Genomic DNA, 23,607 nt, shown 5'->3' with positions numbered 1-23,607 from the left:
ATGTGACCGACCGTTATGTTTTTACATTGGAAAAATGTAGAGACTCAGAGACAGAAAATGGTATATCATACACTAGAGTTGAGGAACAATAGGAAAGTAATTCTGCTTTGAACGTTGATAAACTTGTAACCTCACTTTTGAGAAAATGGCCCTGTTAAGGTACATCTACTGGAGAGCTCTTCTTTGTCTACAACCATTCAGCATCGTTAAGCTTTAACCCCACCCAGCTCTTTAAGGATTCCCATGAGGCCATGTACTAAACAACCAAAGATTTCAAGACTAAAAGCAGGTTTATACTACTGGTGTGTTCGTAAATTCCACCTGGAGTGCCAGAGTGTGTTCAGAGTGTGCTCTGGGCGTTCATAAACTCAGAGCGTTGTCAGATTGGCCGTTCATAAATTCAGAGCATTTCGCTCTGGGAGCGTTCAGAGCGCACACTGTATGCTCTGGCCGAGGAGCAAGGTTGATCTGAGTGTTCTGACCTAACAACTGCAGTCTAGCACCCAAGCTAACTGGCTAATGTTGGCTAGCTTGCTAGCTACTTCCAGACACAAATGAGAGAACAGCTCACTCTCACCATTTTACTTGCCCTAGCAGAGCTTCTTAGGCTGTTTTTATGTTATCCAGAGCGTTGGTGACTGCAACGAGTGCTGCTGACAAGAATTGTATTACCTTTACTGCAAACATTTGCTGACACCGGCCATATTCAATGAGTGTTGAGCGTTTGTAAATTTGTCAGTTATTCATTTAATTTGCCAGAGCAAATTTACTAGCTATGTCTATCGACAGTTTCTATTGAAAGTATTACTTGCATAGTGGAGTCTTTTGTTTAGACATGTAGCTAGCTAGCTAGCTAAACAATGATCCATAATCCCAACTCATGACATTACTACCCCGCATGAATCTGTAGGTAGCTAACCAACCAGGTTCAATGTTAGCTAGCTCGCTGAGGTCAGGCTGTAACTAGCAATGAAAATGGCTCTGAGATACAAATACTATTACTAAACAGATCATACACGTAACATTAGCTAGCAAGCCAGCCAGCTAACATTAGCTAGCTAGCTAGCAGTATGCTTTAACTTAACTTGAAATGAAAAGGACTTTCTTGACAAAATTAGAAACGTAATATCTGAAAATGTAGCTAGCTAGACTATCTTACCTGTATACATGGATGGACGCTTCTCCCTCTCTGTCACAGATGCCATGGCTGCCTTAGTTTACAGATGTAATCTGGACACAGGTGTTTTATATAACAGACTTCTGTGTATTCTCTGTGGAAATGGAAGTGGACAAGGTATTTTAGTAATAACCTCTGAGAACAGCTGCTTTGTGTAAAAGGATTTATGTTGAATTGGAGTGACTTAGTGGTTTGAACGGGTTGATCTCTCAGATCCGAAGTGTCAACTGGCAGACCTTAGTGAAGATGGACCTGTCATCAATCAAATGCCTATAATGACAGACTGCAATCATACAAAAGGTAGCAATCATCGTTGATATTGAATGGACGGGAAATAATGGCCTTATTCCAAATAGCCATAGAGGTGTAAAAAGTAGCTATACGCTTGTGTGAACATGTATTCATGTGTACCAGCATTCGTGTGTGAGAATGAAATAAATGCAGGCAGGAGAGTGTAAGTTAGCCCCAAGTGGTTTCACTGGAGCTCTCTGGCCTTGTGATGAACTGCCTCTGTAGGAGAGCTCCAGTTTAAATATTCTTGTCCACGTAGAGCTGTAGCTCAGCTGTGACTGCAGCCTTGACTAGCTCCGTAGCTGACTTGGCTCTGTGCCAAGTTTTTTTCTCCCGTTGCCCATCCAAGAGATTCACAGCTGTATCCAGTGCCCGTTGAGAGGACAGGTTTATAATAAACAAACAGATTGAGGCCAAGAATGATGTTTGGGTGCCCAGATAAGTAGAACGGGTCATACCACATCAGCACAATAGGGTCGCACTGAGACGTGACCTGGCACCAGACCATACCCCAGAAACTGAGGGAGGGGGAAGAATCAGGAAGTCACAGCTATTACTTCTTGAGCTACTTGAGCTCTGGTTAAATATTTAGGCTCGTTGATTGAGAGAATGCAGATGATACCACAGATGATACTGACATTGGTCAGCTTGGAAAGTGCTGGCATCCCAGAGAGAGAGAATTGGAGAGGGGCTAGTGGGGTAAACTGAGGTTAGAGGTACAGAGGGAGGAGGGAGAATGCCTGAACAATAAGAAAAAGGGACAAACCATTTCCATTGCCGTGCTTTATATTTTCTTTATCCTCTGTGTATTACAGACAACATTTTTTTAAACTTAGTTTCATTTCCCCCCTTAACATCGAAGGACAATTGCTAATGGATTTGCTAATGCCAGTTTTTAAGGTCTCTGGTGCATTTGATGAGCACTGTCGTGAGACCAGTTCCACAGTAGCTAATGTAGCTCAACAATGGAGTTCTGCAATGTATATTAAAGTAGTGCATTTGTAATCAGTGTTAATGATATTGCTCTTGTGGAAATGTTGTCATCCAGAGAATATATTTAATTTAATGGAATGCCTGAAAATGTTCAAAGTTATCAGATGATTAGAATTTCCACAAATAATTGTGAAAATCAGATAATCATAAGTTATTCATCAAACTTTATTTTAAGTCTTTTATAGTCTCAAAGTCACTCAGGCAGAAGTTCTTCACCACTGAAAGTTGTCAGTGAAATAATGTTTCAAATCAGGAATACAGACAAATCTTAATTCCACAGATCAAATATATTTTGATTGGTTTATTTAAACTCACCTGGACTGTGTTTTGTCCTTCGGAGATTCAACCATTTTCATAACTTGAAGGATACACTTCATAATAGAAGAGTGTCCTTAATTAACAGCAGTGGAGTCTTGAATCCATTAATTGATTTTAAAATAAATAGAACATTGTCTGTACTGTTTTTCAACTGCACTATGTTCTTGTTCGGCCTTGCCATACAATTTGTACTGAAACAGACTCTCAAAGTATATCATGGAGGAATTGCCTATTTTTATTTCATCCGTAGAGATTTTTGTGTTTTACTTGAAAAGAGTGTGAGAGAGGATTGGTTCCATACTGGTTCGATAGTCACTATTCAGGCATGCTTCTTAGTTATCAGGATAGTGGGAGTAGAGTGAGAACAGAAAGCTTTGATAGGAAAATGACTGGCTTCCTGCTTTAAAACCCTCTAGAGCCTAGCCAGGGGAGGGGGAGTTCTAAGCTAACATATGGCATTTTTTAAGATGGTCATACCAAGGATCATTTAGCTATTTGATGTAGAATTTAAGACCCCCAAGATATCCCAAGTATATACTGTATATATATATATATATATATATATATAAAATTATTGAATGAAAAATTGAATTTGGCCTTAGAAATGCATTGAGTAACAGATCACTACATGGAACAACGTATGGACCCAAGTGTCTGTCCTATATCTGAGACATATAAGAAAGATCAGGAAACTAATTTAATTACATTTTTTTTACATGTATTTATCCCCTTATTCACTAAACTATCTCTATATATACTGTACTTCCATAATTATTTTTTAATTGGTACCGGTGACCTTCAGATGAGGCTTGTGGGCGTCCTAGAGTTAAATGGAGAACGCCATCTTGTTCGTGAAAGTCTCCTCTAAGAGTGGTCATAATAGAGTTGTCATAATATTAGGCCAAACCGTTCGGACGCTACAGACGTGAGAATGGATGTCTGGATGTCTCACGGTCCGACAAACACCGCACTAGCTCTGCCACCTTTCACCACAGATGCGGAAGGGCGATATCGACGGATGTGGTGGTTTGAGATGCAAACCATGCAAAAAAAGGATTAGCTTAAACAGATGGATTTTGATGGGGATTTTTTGTGTTATGTTTAATTAGATTTCCGCGTGGCCATGAAAAATGTAGGCTAAAGGGTTCAAAATGACCAGGTGGGGATCAGTTTACCCCAGATGTGTGGATATAAAGTGGGTGGAATGGTCCTTTAATTGAATTATGTTTTGAGGTTCAGCTGGATTGGGGGATTACATCTCTGAGGGCTATAGTGATACTGACTGACTGACTCTTATTTAACAAGACAGTAGAGTGCTGAATAGAAGAAGAGCACCCAAATGACAAGTGAAGACCACCTGAAAATAGAACAGGCCATTAAATGTTTTAAATGGGTTTTGCACCATCATGATGTTAATATCTGTGTTCCCTGGTGTCATACCAGACGTACAGTATCAAGATGTGCTATCTCTAGTCAGTACAATACTTCAGCTGACCTTTAGACCATCATTAGAAGGTTAATGTCCATTCTAGTATTCTAATTCCTAATTCTATGGTCATACCAAAGTATCATGTTGTTTATCTCTAGCCAGTACAATCTTGTTGACAGGATTCTGCTTCAGCGGCCTCTGTACTGGGTGTGAGGCAAAACTCACAACATGTTTATTTTTAGACTCCAGAGCGCTGATTAAATAAGCAGGGGCAGATTGACTTTGTTGGGTTTGAGGCGTCACACTGGAAAGGTTAGCCCCATAAAGCAGACTTTAGTGGAGTAGTCTGACAGACAAGTGGTCACCTGGTGGCTCAGCTGAAGTGAGGGCCTCTCATCGTTTGATTGGACCCATTGTGTTCTTCTGTGTCTGTGTGAGTAGGATTATAATCACACAGTCTGCACTCTGCCCAGGTCCATATTTCATTTTTGAGAGACAGTGTGATTGTGTAGAAGTGACTGTGAATGTGTAATTTCTCGAGCTTTGCATCAGTATTGATCTGTCATGAAAACTAGTCTGTGGAGACTGGAGAGTCTCAAAATGACCTGACAATCTCAATGGATTTCATAAAAACATGTCTGTGTTGTTCTATATAATTTTATTTAATTTCTTGACATAAAGGCATTCCGCCTACAACACTGGTATGTAAGGGCTTTGGGACTGATCTATTGATATTCATATGCCGGCATGTGGGAGGCGGAACACTGGCAATCGAGACATGCCATATGGAGTGAATCTGAAATTCCAATATTGTCTGTGCTCCACTACCCAGCAGGCACTGCAAAATGTCCAACAGTGATACACCTCAACACTTATTGATCCAACAGACTGCTACACTAGAATATAGAGAAAGGGTAGGCTATGGGCCCATGTCTTCACCACACAGGTTGACATTTTTTACCTTTCCAAATCATTTAAATGTTTTACTTTTTATTTAACCAGGTAGGCCAATTGAGAACACGTTCTCATTTACAAAGCAAAGCAGTGCGACACAAACAACAACAACACAGAGTTACACATGGAATAAACAAAAGTACAGTCAATAACACAATCAAAAAAAGTCTATATACAGTGCGTGTAAATGGCGTGAGGAGGTAAAGCAATATATTGGCCACAGTAGTGAAGTAATTACAATTTAGTAAATTAACACTGGAGTGATAGATGTGCAGATGATGATGTGCAAGTAGAAATACTGGTGTGCAAAAAAGCAAAAAAAGTAAATAAAAACAATATGGGGATGAGGTAGGTAGATTGGATGGGCAATTTACAGATCGGCTGTGTACAGCAGCAGCGATCGGTAAGCTCCTCAGATAGCTGATGTTTAAAGTTAGCGAGGGAGATATAAGTCTCCAACTTCAGCGATTTTTGCAATTCGTACCAGTCATTGGCAGCAGAGAACTGGAAGGAAAGGCGGCCAAAGGAAATGTTGAATTTGGGGATGACCAGTGAGATATACCTGTTGGAGCACGTGCTAAGGGTGGGTGTTGTTATGGTGACCAGTGAGCTGAGATAAGGTGGAGCTTTACCTAGCAAAGACTTATAGATGACCTGGAGCCAGTGGGTCTGGCGTCGAAAATTTAGCGAGGGCCAGCCGGTGAGAGCATACAGGTCGTAGTGGTGGGTGGTATATGGGGCTTTGGTGACAAAACGGATGGCACTGTGATAGACTGCATCCAGTTTGCTGAGTAGAGTGTTGGATGCAATTTTGTAAAATGACATTGCTGAAGTCGAGGATCGGTAGGATAGTCAGTTTTACGAGGGTATGTTTGGCGGAGTGAGTGAAGGAGGCTTCGTTGCAAAATAGGAAGCCGATTCTAGATTTCATTTTGGATTGGAGAGATTTAATATGAGTCTGGAGGAGAGTTTACAGTCTAGCCAGACACCTAGTTATTTGTAGTTGTCCACAAGTCAGAACCGTCCAGAGTAGTGATGCTAGTCGGGCGGGCGGGTGCCAGCAGCAATCGGTTGAAAAGCATGCATTTAGATTTACTAGCGTTGAAAAGCTGTTGGAGGCCACGGAAGGAGTGTTGTATGGCATTAAAGCTCGTTTGGAGGTTTGTTAACACAGTGTCCAAAGAAGGGACAGATGTATACAGAATGGTGTCGTGTGCATAGAGGTTGAACAAGGATTCACTCGCAGCAAGAGCGACATCGTTGATATATACAGAGAACAAAGTTGGCCTGAGAATTGAACCCTGTGGTATCCCCATAGAGACTGCCAGAGTTCCGGACCACATGCCCTCCGATTTGACTCACTGAACTCTATCTGAGAAGTAGTTGGTGAATCAGGCGATGACCAATCAGACTGTCACAGTACCAACCTGTGATTTCAGCATGTAAATAAGATCTATTCCATCTATTCTAAGACAATAGTGTAGGTAAAAAAAGCTGGCAGTACGGACACATACATCTATCCTTCAGAGATTGGGGGATCCAGAGACGTTGGTATTCTGAGAGAACAGAGCTCCTCTCTTATTTAAAACACTAGTTACAAAACTTGAATTTGAGAAGAGATTTCCTACACCACAACCTGAAATTGAAAATAGATTTCTTACACCCCAACCTGACAGCTCTAAAACTTGATCATAGAACGGTCCAACACCGGTATTGTCTAACTGACAATCCTCAAACACTGCATTTCATTTGTTACTCAAAGAACAGCAGACTGCTGAACATTTGATGTGGACTGACCACCTGCACTGACTCGCCGCACCTTAGCACGCACACACACGCACACACGCACACACGCACACGCACACTTACACATTACAATTTCTGCTACCAGACTCTTATTTACTATTGCTAATACTGCTCAATTTAAAGGGATATTGAAGTTTTTAGCATGTTAGACCTCATTTTCCACTTAATTTTAGTGTTAAAGCATCATCGGGCTCCTGAGTGGTGCAGTGGTCTAAAGCACTGCATCTCAGTGCTAGAGGCATCACTACAGACCCTGATTTGATTCCAGGCTGTATCACAACCGGCTGTAATTGGGAGTCCCATAGGGCGGCGCACAATTGGCCCAGCGTTGTTTGGGTTTGGCTGGAGCAGGCCGTCATTGTACATAAAATGTGTTCTTAACTGACTTGCCTAGTTAGATAAAGGAGGGGAAAAAATCCAGACAGTTGTTTTGTTCAGGGTTCCATTCCTGAGATTTCTTTGGCTGGCTTAGTTGCATGCATGGGCCATATAGTGGTAGTGGCCAGACTCACCGAAAAATACTTGCTTCAAAATGTTCCCACAAGAAACTCTACAGCCATCTCATGTCTTTGTAGGCTATACACGCAGGTCAATACCAAAACACTTGGCTATTTCCAGTATTACGAGCATAAATGTGTATAACTCAAAATTGTGTTTACTTCCTGTCTTGCCCTTGTCTTGGATCTAACTTCTACGTCACTACTACATCCGCGCACTGCTAGTCTCGTGTAGCCACACCTCCAAATTACACGGAGCCTGGTTCTCGAGGTTACGGCTTTCAAGCGCTACACCGCCCAAAATTATTCCATCCAAATCAAAACATGTCTGAGTCAGACAGCTACGAGTCTGAAGAGGATGCATACTTTGCAGAACCATATTTATGGTTCGACAGATAGAAGTCGAGACAACACGGGGATAAATGGCAACAGGTGATCCAGCAGACCAGCAGCAGGGCCCAGAGAGAGAGTCACGGAACTGGTGGTGTAAATGTGAAAAATCAAAGAAAAATGCAAGGCAATGCTGACTGAAATTGAGTGTCAGTGCTGTTTCCGATGGGACTTGAAAATGCCAACACTTGAAGATCTAAATTTGTCTGCCGAAGACAGTAATAACGTCGGTCACACAACAACATTCTGTGTGACAGATCATGCTAATTTCCCAGGCCTTATCAACCCAGGAGTAATTGAAACGTTTTTCCATGTCCCTAAGATCAACTGACAAGAAGAGACCACGTCTAGCGGGGACGAACGGGCAGCTGTCCATAGAGTAAGTAAACACTTGGAATTTAAGTTATTAATAATGTATGCATATCAATTTGAATGCGTTATCTGTTCCCTTCTTGAAATTTTTCACGGTTCCATAGTCAATATTGTCTTGTTGCGTTTCACATTGTGATGGAATGGGAACTTTAGGGAGAAGCTTGGAAAAGGTAACAGACAGGTAACGCCCGTCCTGCGTCGTTGAGGCCATCTGTAGAACGTCTCCTTCACCTTCAGGAGTATACGTTGGATTCAAGTAGTCTGAGGAGGCACACCTGCTTCTCTGAAACAGTTGATTCTCAAGAATGTATAAAGACTGAACACGCAATGACATCAGGTTTTATTTATTACATGACATGTCTTTGACTGTATAACCGCGTATAACTGGCCAGGAGTATGTGAACAACATTAAAGTTACTTGTTCTTCAACATGTTCCCGAATTAAGAAAGCTTGATTTTATGACACATGCACATGTTCCCGAATAAAGACAAGCCTCTGCAAATATGTGTTGTAGACAATCAATTTGTATTAAAGGTTCTAAAAGTAAACACTCGTACAAATCATTGACAAAATTCCCCTTTGAATGAGTAAATGAACACATAAACATATTCTACCCTACTTTTTTAGCAATCCAACTGCCTATATAGCTTCTTCTTCTTCCACATCTAGGCTATCCGTATGCTTATCCCGATCCCGGTCCTAGCTAGTGAAGTGCTGCTTGTTTTCCTTATCTGTCTTTACCTATTTGTAGCCACGCACTCTGTTGACTAGAGAGATGACATGCCTACTCCAGAGCAGCAGACTTGAGCAGAACAACACTGGCAACGTACTTCGGCTGAAGTAGCTAGTCCGTTTTCTTCAAAAGCGCAACTTTTTGTTTGCAGAAAAAATATATACGTACTTTTTTTTACAGGCCCCACGAAAACATGATCATCTTTAGGATTTTATGTGGAGACGTTTTGAAGCACAATTTTGGGTGAGTCTGGCCACTGCCAATATATGTCAACTAAGCCAGCCAACGAAATCTCAGAAATAGAACTTTGACCAAAACAAATGTCTGATACTAAAAGTGGAAAATTAGGTATAACATGCTAACATCCCTTTAAAGACTTGCACCTCAATCCCGCCTTCCCTGATATAGTACATGTGTAAATATTGTACTATACTGTGCCTTCCTGTATTATACTTATGATAAAATGTTTATACTATTCAACTGAGCCATTTACTTTATATTTATATTCTTATCTTTATTCATTTCTTATTGCATTGTCGAGAAGGAAACTGCTAGAAAGCATTTTGTAGGACGTTGTATACCATGTGTATCCTATAGATACGACTAATACAACTTGAAACTGAAAATGAATTGAAACTGAACATGAAAGTTTGAATTCAAATTAAAATCTAACATCAATTTCCATAGAGCCTTTTAAGTATTATTCATGAAGCCTAAAAATATGTTCTATTTGTGTTGCTTTTATCCTCATTGTTCTAAAGGGCCATTTCATTTCACACCAAAGCTGAACTTTATCCCTCGCTTCCTCTCCTTCATCTCCTCTGTCTGTTCCAGACAATCTCCTTTCATAAATAAGCTCCAGAGAGAGTCATTAATTACAGGAGAAAGTCTTTACATGTCTTCTGCATACTGAATGATGGAGTTCTGTGGAGACTTGTGCGTTAGTTGTTAATACATTCATTACCGGGCATCAATCTGGCCTTCATCAGGATAGAGGATAGACCAAGGATAGAGCTGCCTAATCAGTCCTCTCCTGTTGATGCCCAGTGGCAAGACTTCTTTCATGAATGTGTTGGCTCTGTCACATCACAACCTACACAAACAAATAAATTGGCCTGGTCCTAATTGGCCTGGTGCTCTTTAGGACACGTTGTTACTCCAGGAGAAACACACATTGGAATCAAATATCACCTTTGAAGAAGAGGAGGAAGAAAGAGACAGAATATCCACTGGGCACAGAAGTAAATTCCAATGTCTATTCCACGTTGGTTCAACGTAATTTAATATAAATTATGTGGAAACAATGTTGATTCAACCAGTGTGCCCAGTGGGTGGTGACTTGTTACAAAATGTTGAACAAATGTGTACGGAACTTTATAAAAGCTATATGGAGCTGTGAAGCTCAATTTGAGAGTCAGAACTCAGTTTGAAAGCCTGACAAATGAACATGGCTTGTAAAGTGTTTTCTATGGTGTAACAATGACAGCCATATACAGTATATCATCTACCAGCTCTCAGTCTCACATCAGAATCATACATTCATCCATGTTTCTCAAATGGCAAATTTTGAAGTTGTTCCAAATGTCACATTTTAAAGTTTTAAGGTTAAGTTTAGGCATTAGCTCCGAATTTTTAAGGTTAGGGTCAAGCACTGGCATTAACTCCAAATTCTTGAACTGTCCATTAGCATTTGAGCACAGTGGGAATATTTCTATTATTCTACCATCGCATTGTGAGCTGGATTTTACAGACAGATAAATAAAGAGATGGAAAGAGAAAAGTCTCAGCCATGGCCAGAGTTCCCCCACGTTCCACAGAGAGATAGGGAATAGTAAACACTAAGCTGCCTGCAGCCCTGTCATAAATATCATTGGGTTTGATATGATGAGAGCATCCAAATAATCCTCTTGCACTCTGTTAGGCGAGTTGGGGTGTGTGTGTGTGTGTGTGTGTGTGTGTGTGTGTGTGTGTGTGTGTGTGTGTGTGTGTGTGTGTGTGTGTGTGTGTGTGTGTGTGTGTGTGTGGGTGTGGGTGTGGGTGTGTGTGTGCGCGTGCGCGTGCGTGCGTTTGTTTGTCTCATATTAATTTGATGCAAATCCACAAGTTCAGCCTTCGGTAAAGATTGATTATAGGGTACCTACTTAATGCTGGAGTATGAATCATATAATTAAAAACAACTATAGAAACAAACATACAAACAGCAGCAGAAGAATCTCTTCAAATGAACAACACTTTTAAATGTTCTCATAGGTAAGTGCATCTAGGTTGCCGATCTGAACAAAATATCTACTCCTAGGTAACCAGACGCAGGAAAATACAATTACTGAGAGGATATTGTGTGTCGACATCCGCAATATAATATGGCTTTGAAACACAAATATATTTTTTGACTAGAGGAGATGTCATAGCAATTCACTGCAGCAAATTAATCTTGTTTTGGTAGTGGAGAAAAATCTTTATTATGAGTGTTTGAACTGAAAAACACATGTCAACACCAGTGTACCTTAGGACAAGCTCTACGCAGTTGCAGTGTTAAACAGTTAATTACATTCAACTGTTCAAATATTGCCAATGTTGATCACCACTCCAGATCAAAACAAACTTCATTATTTAAATTCACAGTGTGAATGAGTGTACGGATTTTGGTAGTAATTCCGTCTCTTTGGAACAGTGTAACCATCCACCCCTCCGATTCCGTATTTCAAATTGTGTCACTGGCCATGTCCGAAATCTGGCCATGCTAAAGGCGTGGTTTAGAAGGACTAGAAAATATATCTGTTCCAACAGTAAAATTAGCTACAGGGTTACTTGCTTGCTGTTGAGTGACATCATATTTAACATTAGCCTCGTAGAGGTCCTTTTATGGAGAACAAAACTACTTACATTTCAAATCAAATCAAATTTCATTGGTCACATGTGCTGAATACAACAGGTGTAGTAGACCTTACAGTGAAATGCTGTAACCATTAACCATTAACCAACAATGCAGTTTTAAGAAAATCACCTAAACAAATAAGAAATAAAGGTATCAACCTCCGCAGAAGCTTCGTTATTCATCATCTTTCAAGGTGTTTTGTTGTTTACCTGAAGAGATCTAGCTAGCTATCAAAACACACAGCCCCCCTCTTCCAATGCATTGTGGCTGTGAAATTCCAAAAGTGTTCAGCAAATTCTACTGGATGAAAAGCCTAAAGTATACTAGATTTGTGAAAATTCACGTACTAGAAAACATTCTATTTTCGAATGACTGAGAATGCGTCATCCTTGTGTTGTTTCCCACTATTCGTTGATTTCGATAGCACATCACCATATCTAATTGAACAGCAGCTGTCAAATCTGAAATGAGTCTGACACCCGGGCATTTAAGGTATACTACATTTTCACATACTTTTAAACGTAATTATTTTGCATACTCAAATGGCCTACTATTTAGGATGTATATATGGGTATTCGGACACGGCTAATGTTTATCATTTAACCTCTGTATTTGTAAGGTTAGTAGAGTTCATTAAAGTGCCAACTGTTTCTATTGCATTCATTTCAATTCTAATTGACTAAAGTATGCATTGTTTACATTTCTTGAGTAAAACAATGTCGTCTAAACATTGATTTGTTTTTGTCTGCTTGCTGCAACACAGACCAATTCCAGGTAAATGAACCACCTACTCATAAACACATTTGGAAGCAGATAGTATTTATGTCGATTATTTTAGGGTTTGTATGCATTACAGATGGTTAGCTGTAGAGCAGTAGGTTAATACGATTATTGTGCTGAAGGGTGAATGCAGAAGTGGGAACATTCCTCCTCAAGTTAAGCTTTATCCCCTGGCTCTAACTCACCCCTCCAAGACATTCCTGTCACTAAAGCAACAGCAGCAGCAGGAAAAGGAAATGGTTTGATAACTCTGTTGCTTTGTCAAGTTTCTGCTCCAAAACAGCCAGGCTGACATTTGGACAGAGATTGCTGATATAACACTGTGGTTCACATTTATTTCACCTCTTCTACCTCTCCTTTTGAAAAAAATGTTACGTAGCTGAATAATCGCGGCTAGTGCCTGAATGTGTTCAACACTGTTTTTATTGTGGGGCAGAGATCAAATCAAATCAAATTGTATTAGTCACATGCACCGAATACAACCTTACAGTGAAATGCTTACTTATGAGCCCCTAACCAACAATGCAGTTAAAAAAATACAGATAAGAATGAGAAATAAAAGTAACAAGTAATTAAAGAGCAGTAGTAAAGTAACAATAGCGAGACTATATACAGGGGGGTACCTGTACAGAGTCAATTTGAGGGGCACCGGTTAGTAGAGGTAATATGTACATGTAGGTAGAGTTATTAAAGTGACTATGCAAATTTGATAACATCAGTAGCAGCAGTGTAAAAGAGGGGGGGGGGGGCAATGCAAATAGTCTGGTTAGCCATTTGATTAGCTGTTCAGGAGTCTTATGGCTTGGGAGTAGAAGCTGTTTAGAATCCTCTTGGACCTAGACTTGACACTCCAGTACCACTTGCCGTGGAGTGATGTACTGGGCCTTCCACTGTAGTGCCTTGCTGTCGGAGGCTGAGCAGTTGCCATAACAGACAGTGATGCAACCAGTCAGAATGCTCTCAGTGGTGAAGCTGTAGAACCTTTTGAGGTTCTGAGTACCCATGCCAAATCTTTTAAGTCTCCTGAGGGGGAATAGGTTTTGTCGTGCCCTCTTCACGACTGTCTTGGTGTGCTTGGACCATGTTAGTTTGTTGATTATGTGGACACCAAGGAACTTGAAGCTCTCAACCTGCTCCACTACAGCCCCTTTGATGAGAATGGGGGTGTGCTTGGTCCTCTTTTTCCTGTAGTCCACAATCATCTCCTTTGTCTTGATCACGTTAAGGGAGAGCTTGTTTTCCTGCTACCACACGGCCAGGACTCTGACCTCCTCCCTATAGGCTGTCTCGACGTTGTCGGTGATGAGGCCTACCACTGTTGTGTCATCGGCAAACTTAATGATGGTGTTGGAGTCGTGCCTTGCCGTGTAGTCATGAGTGAACAAGGAGTACATGAGGGGACTAAGCACGCACTCCTGATGGGCCCCTGTGTTGAAGATGTTGTGATATCAGTGGTAGATGCCTTGTTAGGATATGGAAGTGTATGGTAGTTACTCAAGTGCAAATCTGATTCCTCTTGTCCTTTTACATAACCATACATTTCTATCTCAATCATACCCTTAAGGGAAAAACCACATGAATTTCACGTGATCACATGTGATTTTATGTGAAGTTAATGTGAAAACCTAAAACTACACATGACAAAGTTTGAAATCCCAGGATCAAATGTCTTTGAGAATTGCATTGATATTACTTCAATTTAAACAGTCATGAACCTCTGCAGGTTGTGTCTAGTTCCTGGTTTATTCCACTAACATTGTGCCATGGTACCCCGGATTACTTGGAAGTCAACCTTACTTGAGATTTGAACTCACAACCTCTTTGCAAGATACCTGAAGTTCCTGCACCACCAGGTCTGTGGACATAATGGCTATACCTATAATGCCAATAATTGTTTTCTTCACTTTGCCTAAAGTATATACAATAACTTGAAGGTGTAATTCCTACAAAATGACAGTATGCTGCTGTATTCTGATTTCAATTAGCGTAAAAAATGTTGTATTATTTTGTACCGTTTACACACATTGAGTTTCTCCTAATCCCACAACATTCCTCTCTTGCTATGTGAAGCTGAAGACATGGGAGGATTTGGTGGTTTTATGCCTGAGGAGCTGCACAGCAATTTATGTTCAATTAAATTAGTCATGTTGAAAATTATAATTAGTCATGTGAAGAAAAATAAAGACGCTGATTTGCTATGTCAGATTTGAGCTTTTTCCAAACCTATGAAGCGGTGAAGTCCTTTAATATTGACATAATTGTTGATAGGATGTCAGGCACACTTAGGTTAACGTCAGAGGTGATTATATGTCTGTATGTGTTTGTCTGCTTCCTATCCTTATGGTGTATAAGTAGAATCAATTTGTATCTAAAGTGAGTGAATTTCTTAGACTTTAAACCAGTCCTCTTACGTGAGTAGGCATTACAGTGTGAAATTCACTAGTTAAAGGTAGAAAATTCCAGAGCAATAAAACAGGCCACTACCCTCCATGAACCAGCTATGGCAATTTAAGAGCTCTGGGTACCCATGGAGGTTGCCTCTTGGTTCTACTTGGGAACATCCAGAACCTTCTCAAATGTCCCTGTCTGTCCTGTCTGTCTGTCCACCAATCACAGCTGATTAATCTACCTGTCCACTACTGTACATTAACAGGTAATTAGGCTAGTCATCGACTGCAGCATATTTGATTTTAAACTGAGAGCGGGAAAACAGTAATAAAGGACGGAGAAATGTTTTTGAATGACATACTTTGTGTGACAGGTGGGACAAAAATATGTTTTGAATGATGTATTTTGCATGACATCAACCCTGTCTGATTTAGCCATATCCTCATCATTCTCACCATACAGTTTTTCCATAGCCTTTAATTATGCAACAGGCAGCAGACGTGAATATACCTTTGCTGAAAGATTCATACACGGTAGGGCAGCCATCAAATATTGAGGAGCCTTCATTTGTGTTTTGTGCATTACAAACACCACACTCTTAGAAAGAAAAGGTGCTATCTAGAACCTGAACGGATCATTCGGCTGTCCCTATAGGAAAACCTTTTGGAGAGCTCTTTTTGGTTTCAGGTAGAACCCTTTTGGGTTCCATGTAGAACCATTTTCACAGAGGGTTCTACATTGAACCCACAAGGGTTCTACCTGGAATTAAAAAGCGTTCTCCTATGGGGGCAGCCGAAGAACCCTTTTGGAACCTTTTTTTCTAAGAGTGTACTGTGGAAATGCAATGGATGGGAGTGATGAGGATTAGGTCTAGTAAAGAATAGTTTTTTTCATGTTATAGAGCCTATGCAATGTACATTTTGTGACGTATACAAGGTTGAACACTGTGAACATCCAATATAATTGCTCAGATTGGTCAAAGTCTAGATCAGAACATGCAAATGGTACTTTGCATAAGCCACGAAAAATTCCCTCATGAAACAAGGAATCTTTTCTCTTTCCTTCAGCTGAATTGATATCCTAGCGAAACTGGGATTCAAGATGATCCTGAACAATCACACAGCCTTCTGGTCAACGTGATAATTAGAACGAGAGAGGTAGCAGCAAGGACACTATGACAAGTGTGCTAAATCATGAGGGATATATTTACAGGGTTGCTAATGTGAACAAAATATCCTCGAATTCCCCTTAATGTCAGGCTTCAACCTGTGATTGCACATTAGTTTGAATGATTGGCGCTCTCTGGCAGCTGTAATTACCAAAGTGTCTTCAGCCAATCGAAGGGCAAAGCACGCAGTCTCAATTAGTATGCTCGGTTTTATCAGCCTCACTCCAAACACACTTCAATGGCACAGAGAAGGAAGTCTGTCCCAGCAAAACACAGCTGGTGGGTATGTCCTGTCCTTGAAACAGCACTGAAGGGAAGTCATTACAAAAAGCTGAAAAGAGCAGTCGTCTTTGAAGTCAGAGATGCTCTTTGAAGCGATGACAGAGTGTTACTCTTGATGTGTGTTGCGCAAAGGAATAGAAGCCTTTTGATTTGGAAAATCAGAAAACATCTGGCAGTCTCCCATGAAAGTTGGCTTTTTGGTCGTAGAGGTTGATAGCTGACAGCTTTTGATAAGTAATTCAACATAATTTGTTATTTTTGTCATCAACGTTTTTTTCCAGTTTTTTTCCCCATTAATGCAGAATCTAGTTTGAGCCTTAACCTTTTAGATGTTAAGTCCCCTGAATGGGGGATTTTGAGGGGTTCTGGACCGGTTCCTACTGACATTTGTTGTACAAAGCGCTCTGTGAACATCGTAGGGTCCAGTGCCTTATAGTACCAGAAAGCCCCATTTGCATGCTCTCCACTCCCACTGTCTCAGTGGAGCTGACTTGAAGTGTCAGGTTTCAGAGCAGACATTTTCACAGGGAGTGACGTGTCACATTATCTGGCCTATCCAGACAAAGGAAGGATTTCCTGTGCCTGTGAAAGTCACAGCTGTGCTTGCAATAGTGCATATGAAACGGGGGAGTCTAACAGATGCAACAATAGTAGTTTCATCTCACTGTGATATTCTCAGACAGATTTAGAGCTCTCAACATGAAAAAATACTACATCATTTCATAGAATTGAAACAAGACCACCTTGTCTTGGTCACAGACCGACGGAATCACGTTGTGCTTAAAGCTGAAATTGTAACGAGTCTTCACACATTTGAATGGTGTCTCTGCACCGCTCAGTGAACGTTTAGGAGAACACTCTCTGTAGTCAGTTAAATGAAATATTGCAAATATTGTTATGTTACTAAGTATGAATGTATTTATTTTAGGGTTAAATCTTATAGTATGTCATTTATAATTTGACTAGACTAGTGTCTTGTCCAGGTTTTGTACTTGTACATCAAGCTGTCTCACGAAAACTGAAACAGGAAATAGGCTCCTGCCCTATGAGCCATTCCCGGCTCGTACAAACCAAGGCTTGTACAAGGCTACTTACTTACTTATTTACCAACTTACTTATATTTAGAAATCATTTCAGTCAGTTCAAGCCCAATTACCCCACTTTCGTTGAATAAGATAAATATAATCTATGATTTTTCATATTTTATAATATTTGTACTATGTACCTCAAAAGTGAATACAATCCAGCAATTTATAACTATTTTTAACATAAATGTGAGTTCCAGACCTTTCTAAAACTATGCAACATTACAAATGATTGTTTATGGCCATCTTAAGAAAAATAATTACGTTTCGGTATGTCTATTTTGTCCGAAATCTACATTTTGCCATGTCATTCAAGAGGTTTTGAAGGGTCAATCCGGAGTTGAAAAAAATAACAAAGCGTTCTTCCCACCACTTTTAGGTTTTATTTTTCAAGAATCAATGGGTATATATTAATTTATAAGTCCGAAAATGTATGTAGCAATTGCCCCTTTAACCTCTCTCACACACACACACACACACACACACACACACACACACACACACACACACACACACACACCCGAGGGCTGCTGTACTTGAGAGCTGTATGTTTTCCCTGTCTACCTCATCATGCAGCACTTCACCGTGACAAATATATAGTTCCTGCAGGGAAAGACAGTGGGTGGTGGATGAGGAGGGTGCTGCTTACACATGGGTCAAACTTTTCGAAACTCAAGTGCACTCCTTTTAAAGTGTGTTGGAGTAATTTGACCTTTGGTCAATTTAAAGTGTGAACTACTGGTTTGCATAGCAGGATGCCAATGCAAGTAGACCTTACCGACTCTCTCACTATTGTTAGAGGCTGCCAATAGCCAATATTGTTGGTACCATCTGGCAGGAACTGGTGCATTCCAAGAAAGAAGGCAGCCACATAGATTTTAGACTGCCAAGAGCAACCGGGGGCAAATGTTTCTCAGTCCAAGACATGTTTGCAGTATATAATGGATTGGTGTGGAGCCAAGGACCTGACACACCACCTGAGGCTACAAACATGGGTCAAATGAGGTGTGAAGGAGTGAGATGTTGAGATTTACATGATGACCAGTGGTAGGTTCAAGGGCAACCAGGCAACCATGTACAGTAATCGCTGAGCAGACCACAAGCAAACCACAAGCTATCCACATTTAAACCAAGTTTGCCTTTTTTGCATGTTAGGGATGAGATCCCACAAGAGAGTGATGTTCCAGATTTCAATTTACAAGGATTTAAATTTTAAGTGCATATAACTCCAGTAGCTCATATAAGTGCCTGCTTTTTTCCCCCACATTGTATATTGGCATAGATTATATACCACTACCACATTTTAGATGGCCATTACAAATTCCCCAGCGTACTGTTTGGTACAAACACTGCTCCTAAGTCACAATACGTCATAACACCCCTTGCCTCCCTGTCTCTTGTCCCCCATCGCAGATGACTGGAGCCTAAATGAGAGATTGCTCCATTTGCTTCCTAGCTAATTGGATTACTGCTCAAGGCACTACAATAACCGTTGAATTTAGAGACACAGAGGAAGCGAGAGAACGGAGGAGCTAGGAGCTGAGAAGTAGAGCCAATTTTCTAGTGAAATGAGCTTCGCTCCAGGTGAGGAGAAAAGTCCCACAGAGGATGTTTGCGGTGTTTCATTGGGAGATGAATCATGCTCTCAGATACTTACTGATGACGTGTCCCAGAATTTATGCCAGGTCACAACTGGGAGCTCACAGTCGACTATTGCCGACATGTGTCACACCTTCCACATTAGGTAATAGATAAATCACTTAAACGTACTTATTCCCCATTCATCATTGAGTGAGCGCAAGAGTGAAAGGGTATACCTGAGGACTGGCTATGTTTGAGATGTACTGTTATAGCACCATAGAGGGATGTACACATGTCTTACACAACACTGAACCAATCAACCACATATGAACAAGAGGCATATTTTAAGAAGTGTGGGATCTTGATTTGGTGTTGAGCACAGTGTGCAGCCACAGTGGGAACACCTGTCTAAGAAGTGTGCAATTGAGGCAACCTTCCTTTTCTGTTTGATTGAGCTTTTTCAGGCTTATTGTCACTATGACAGGCTGCCTTGGCAACAGTCAGAGTAGGGCGACTGTGGCAGAGGGGGAAATGAGCAGTGGCAGAGTTGTAAATTACACAGGAAGTAAATTCAAGAAGTTCTGGAGAATATCTTAATGAACCCACAGGCAGACCTCTTCAAACTCAAATGATTCCCATTTGAGAACTTTCAATGCTGTGGTACAACCCATTCCACTGCAATTTTTGTCACACAATTCTCTTATCCTCAGGCATTTTATCTACAGTATGTTCCATCGATTTTGCCTTTTGCCTTTTAAGTATGTTGTCTTATTGAGATTGGTGTTCCCTTTCTCACTGTATGCAGTGAAGGGTGTTTTTAAGGCTGTAGTTGCCCTGGTCTGTTTGTAACTTCCCTGTTTAATATAGTCATGCTCATGCTTGATATAATAATTATAATTATAATAATGCATTTATTTTATATAATGCTTTTCATTAGAATGAGCATCTCAAAGTCACTTTAAAACAAAACAAAAACAAATATAGCGTTCTGGCAGGTGTAGTCGATTGTCAATCACAGCTGATCAGGTGTTGATGCAGTTCAGAAAGGCAGTAGCTTGATCAAAGAGAGTGTTGAAGGTACAGGGAGGGAGGGAGTGAGAAGGGTCAGTCAGATAGAGACAGCCCCAGAACTCTTCATCGGGCACCTTATCGTATCATCCTCCTCCGTAGGTAGGCTGGATCCTCACCTACCAAAAGTGTAGCACCCACATTGGTGGTGCTTCAGGGCCTCAAGGCTGAGCTCAGCACCAAAAAGAACACTGCATGTTTGCGGTATGTCCGGTACAGTCCCCTACAAGGTGAGCCTCTGCATTGCAGAGGAGTAAACACAGCAGTCCACATCCTTCCAGAAACTGGGGCAAATGGAACAAAAAGCAGGCGTAGAAGCCTTCCAGTGCTGTAGGCTATTGATGCATTATTCAAATGATAGCAAGTCAAACAAACAGACTTGCCTTTAGTCCAGCAACTCCGTGGGTCAAGACGACCAGATATTTTAGCTCAGTAACACTTAACAAGTTATCAAAAACCAAAAGTTTATTTTAAAAAAGCAATAAAATATTTAGCAATGTACAGGAGCTATCTGCCTAGGCTTCCTCATGGCGTCATGGCAACCACAGATATGCAACCTATTTCCCCATTTTAGATCTCAGAGCAAACCCTTGGAATTATCCAAGCTTGGGATGTAGCAGTGAATGACCGTGGTCTGATTTGTTAGTTGTTTGGACCAAAGAGACAAAAAAAAAGGTCACGGATCTTTCAAAATAGATAATATTTGAAATTCTGAAACAAAGTAGTTTAATATTTGTTCACTTCCAAATATAATAGCCTAATTTCAATATCATTAAAAACAATAAATGTGTCATACTTGCATAGGAAAAGGGTCTGAGACTTTGCAGCGCTTTGGTGAGGGGGATCTCTCATCTGAAGAGAAAAAAGGACCTATCCCTAGAGCATGACCTATCTCTGCAGTAAAATATAAGACAACATCATGGCAATTCCTGGTATAAGTAGAATTACTTTCCCAAATACAGTAATATTCAAAGGTTTGGGGTCAGTTAGAAATGTTCTTGTTTTTGAAAGAAAGGACATTTTTTGTCGATTAAAATAACATAAAATTGATCAGAAAAACAGTGTAGACATTGTTTATGTTGTAAATTACTATTATAGCTGGAAACGGCAGATTCTGGAAACGGAGAGCTCGAGCACTCGTGTTCCAGGGTTAAGCAATGTGAGAGACCAAAAGGATTCTCTGCAATAAAATATTGGACAATATCATGTCATTATTTTTTACAATTAGAATACCTTTGTCAAATATGATGATCAACAACAACAACAATAACATTGTGATGGGTCATTCTCACCATCATTACTTGGTGGCTTGTGCTGCGTTTTGGCCTTTAGCTTCTTGGTAACAGTAGCACAGGTTTTCTGGTGCTTCGAGGGCCTATTTTGTTGGGGGTTTTGGTAGACCTTTGCCTGAAAATGAACATGTGAGTATAAAAATAACATCCTCCCCTTTTTCAGCACACATTTGTAAAAGTTAACCTTCCAAGCCCCTACCCAGGAAATCCAGATACATTCAGTGAATAGTAGTGCAACATGACTCCATCTGGGTTGAGGCTACCTTCCCACTAGCCACACGCGTGTACATGGTATGTAAAGGATCCGTGAGAGTAATACGGTTAAAGGTCCTCACAGTCTATCAAAAGGCAAAGGGGTTGTTCAGTGGCTAGTGTTTGGGGTCAAGGGGTCTATTGGTAATCAGCATCGCAGGCTACCATACTTACAGAACTTGGGAGATGACATTCTTCATGCATTTGTAAACACACAACAATATACAGAATAAAAACCATCCCAAGTAAATTGAATGTACACAAATATGCGTTTAAACATACCAGTTATACTGTACATTCTTTGTATGTAGTTTTCTTTCAGTTTATCTTGGAGATCTCCTCCACTTCACTGGCTTCGGTGATTTCGACATTTTCACATTTCTGTTTTGATTCTGAATGGTGGGGTGAAGGTTCAAACAATTTAACAGTCATTTTTTTATCAACTAGCAGTTCTTAGTTATTGTATTTTCAAGTATAATGTATCTACTATTTACCGGATATCAGGTTAAACCTCAGACGCTGAAATTACTTACATTTCAGAGAGGGTGTGGACATATCATTTATTGCTTTGTCATATTTATTTGGGGACCACCATTTAGTTTGGTCTTGGATCCAGTGCTCAGGAATAACACTCTACTTCATTTTTATTTTCCATCCACACGGTTCTGGCCCACATTCTCTGAGATTGCAACCTGGGGAAATAGACATTATTAGACAATATAACGTAAGCTATAACTACTCCAAACTATTCCAATAGATCTGATTTTACTTGGCAAAACAGTGCAACAGAGGGATCACTATGTATTGCCTATGATAGGACAGACATACACAGCCATGTTGATGAGGTCCCCAGGATAAATAATTAGTGTGATTGCGAAGTAACTATTATTCGTCATACTTCAATTACTTATTATTATTATTTCCACCACTACTCCTCCTTCAGCTTTTATGCGAAACAAAACATTTCAACTTTACAGTATAGCGTGCAGAGGTCTAACTTAAGTGACATTTGTATTGTAACACAGCATTTCGCCTGGTGCTGTTTAAATCCGCCATTTTAAACAGCCAACACTCCATGGTTTAATGCTAGTGACAATGGTTTTCACCCCTACATGCCAGGATTCAAATCCTGCCTGTGCCAAAATAATTGATCATATAGTTTAAAAACAAATATTTTTGTCACCTTTTTCTTTATTTAACAACAACAAATTACGATTAACGTTGGGTAAAGGTTTATTTACTTATTGTAGATTGAAGACTTCTCTCTAACTCCACTGATACCACAGGCTCTTTGCGATTCTTAGAACCCCACTGTTTTTACCCTGTTGAAGCTAGGAACATCAACTTCATGATAGACCTAATGTCCAGCTTTTTCATACATGATACACTTTTTAAACTACAGTATAATTGGCATTTGCGTCAATGGATTTTAGTGGCCACCATGATAATATTTACAACTGTTACGGTGCGTGAATGAGGACCCAAAAGCGAATTAACGTAAACAGAGCTTCTTTAATGACAAAACATAGGTAGGCTCAGATGGACCGGCAGATTCCGACAGGACAGGACAAGGTTGCAGCAAACATGACGATAGTCTGGTTCAGGCATGAATAACACAAACAAGAATCCGACACAGACAGGAGCAAAAACAGAGAGAGATATAGAGGACTAATCAGAGGGAAAAAGGGAACAGGTGGGAAAAGGGGTGACGAGGTAGTTAGGAGGAGACAAGGAACAGCTGGGGGAAAGAGGGGGAGAAAAGGTAACCTAATAACGACCAGCAGAGGGAGACAGGGTGAAGGGAAAGGACAGAAACAAGACACAACATGACAATACATGACAGTACCCCCCCACTCACCGAGCGCCTCCTGGCGC

At 40.4% G+C, this 23,607-nt stretch overlaps 1 long non-coding RNA gene across 2 annotated transcripts in view; it reads left to right on the top strand.

The window, feature by feature from the left end:
* Nucleotides 1–8,730, top strand: part of LOC149977425 (uncharacterized) — a 40,211-nt gene extending 31,481 nt beyond the window's left edge. Inside the window, exons 2-3 of one of the 2 annotated variants that reach the window (XR_016486614.1) lie at nucleotides 8,178–8,234; nucleotides 8,381–8,730. This is a non-coding gene — a long non-coding RNA (uncharacterized LOC149977425). Of the gene's footprint in view, nucleotides 1–7,725; nucleotides 8,235–8,380 lie in introns of those variants that run through there. The other variant, XR_016486613.1, reaches the window with a different exon arrangement.
* Nucleotides 8,731–23,607: the final 14,877 nt, after the last annotated feature.

The sequence above is a fragment of the Oncorhynchus mykiss genome, chromosome 15, assembly GCF_057628025.1.
Source record: "Oncorhynchus mykiss isolate SJ-2025 chromosome 15, ASM5762802v1, whole genome shotgun sequence".
In the NCBI taxonomy this organism is placed as follows: Eukaryota; Metazoa; Chordata; class Actinopteri; order Salmoniformes; family Salmonidae; genus Oncorhynchus; species Oncorhynchus mykiss.
The sequence above is the reverse complement of the archived record's forward strand: the minus strand, read 5'-3'. Positions and strand labels throughout refer to the sequence as shown.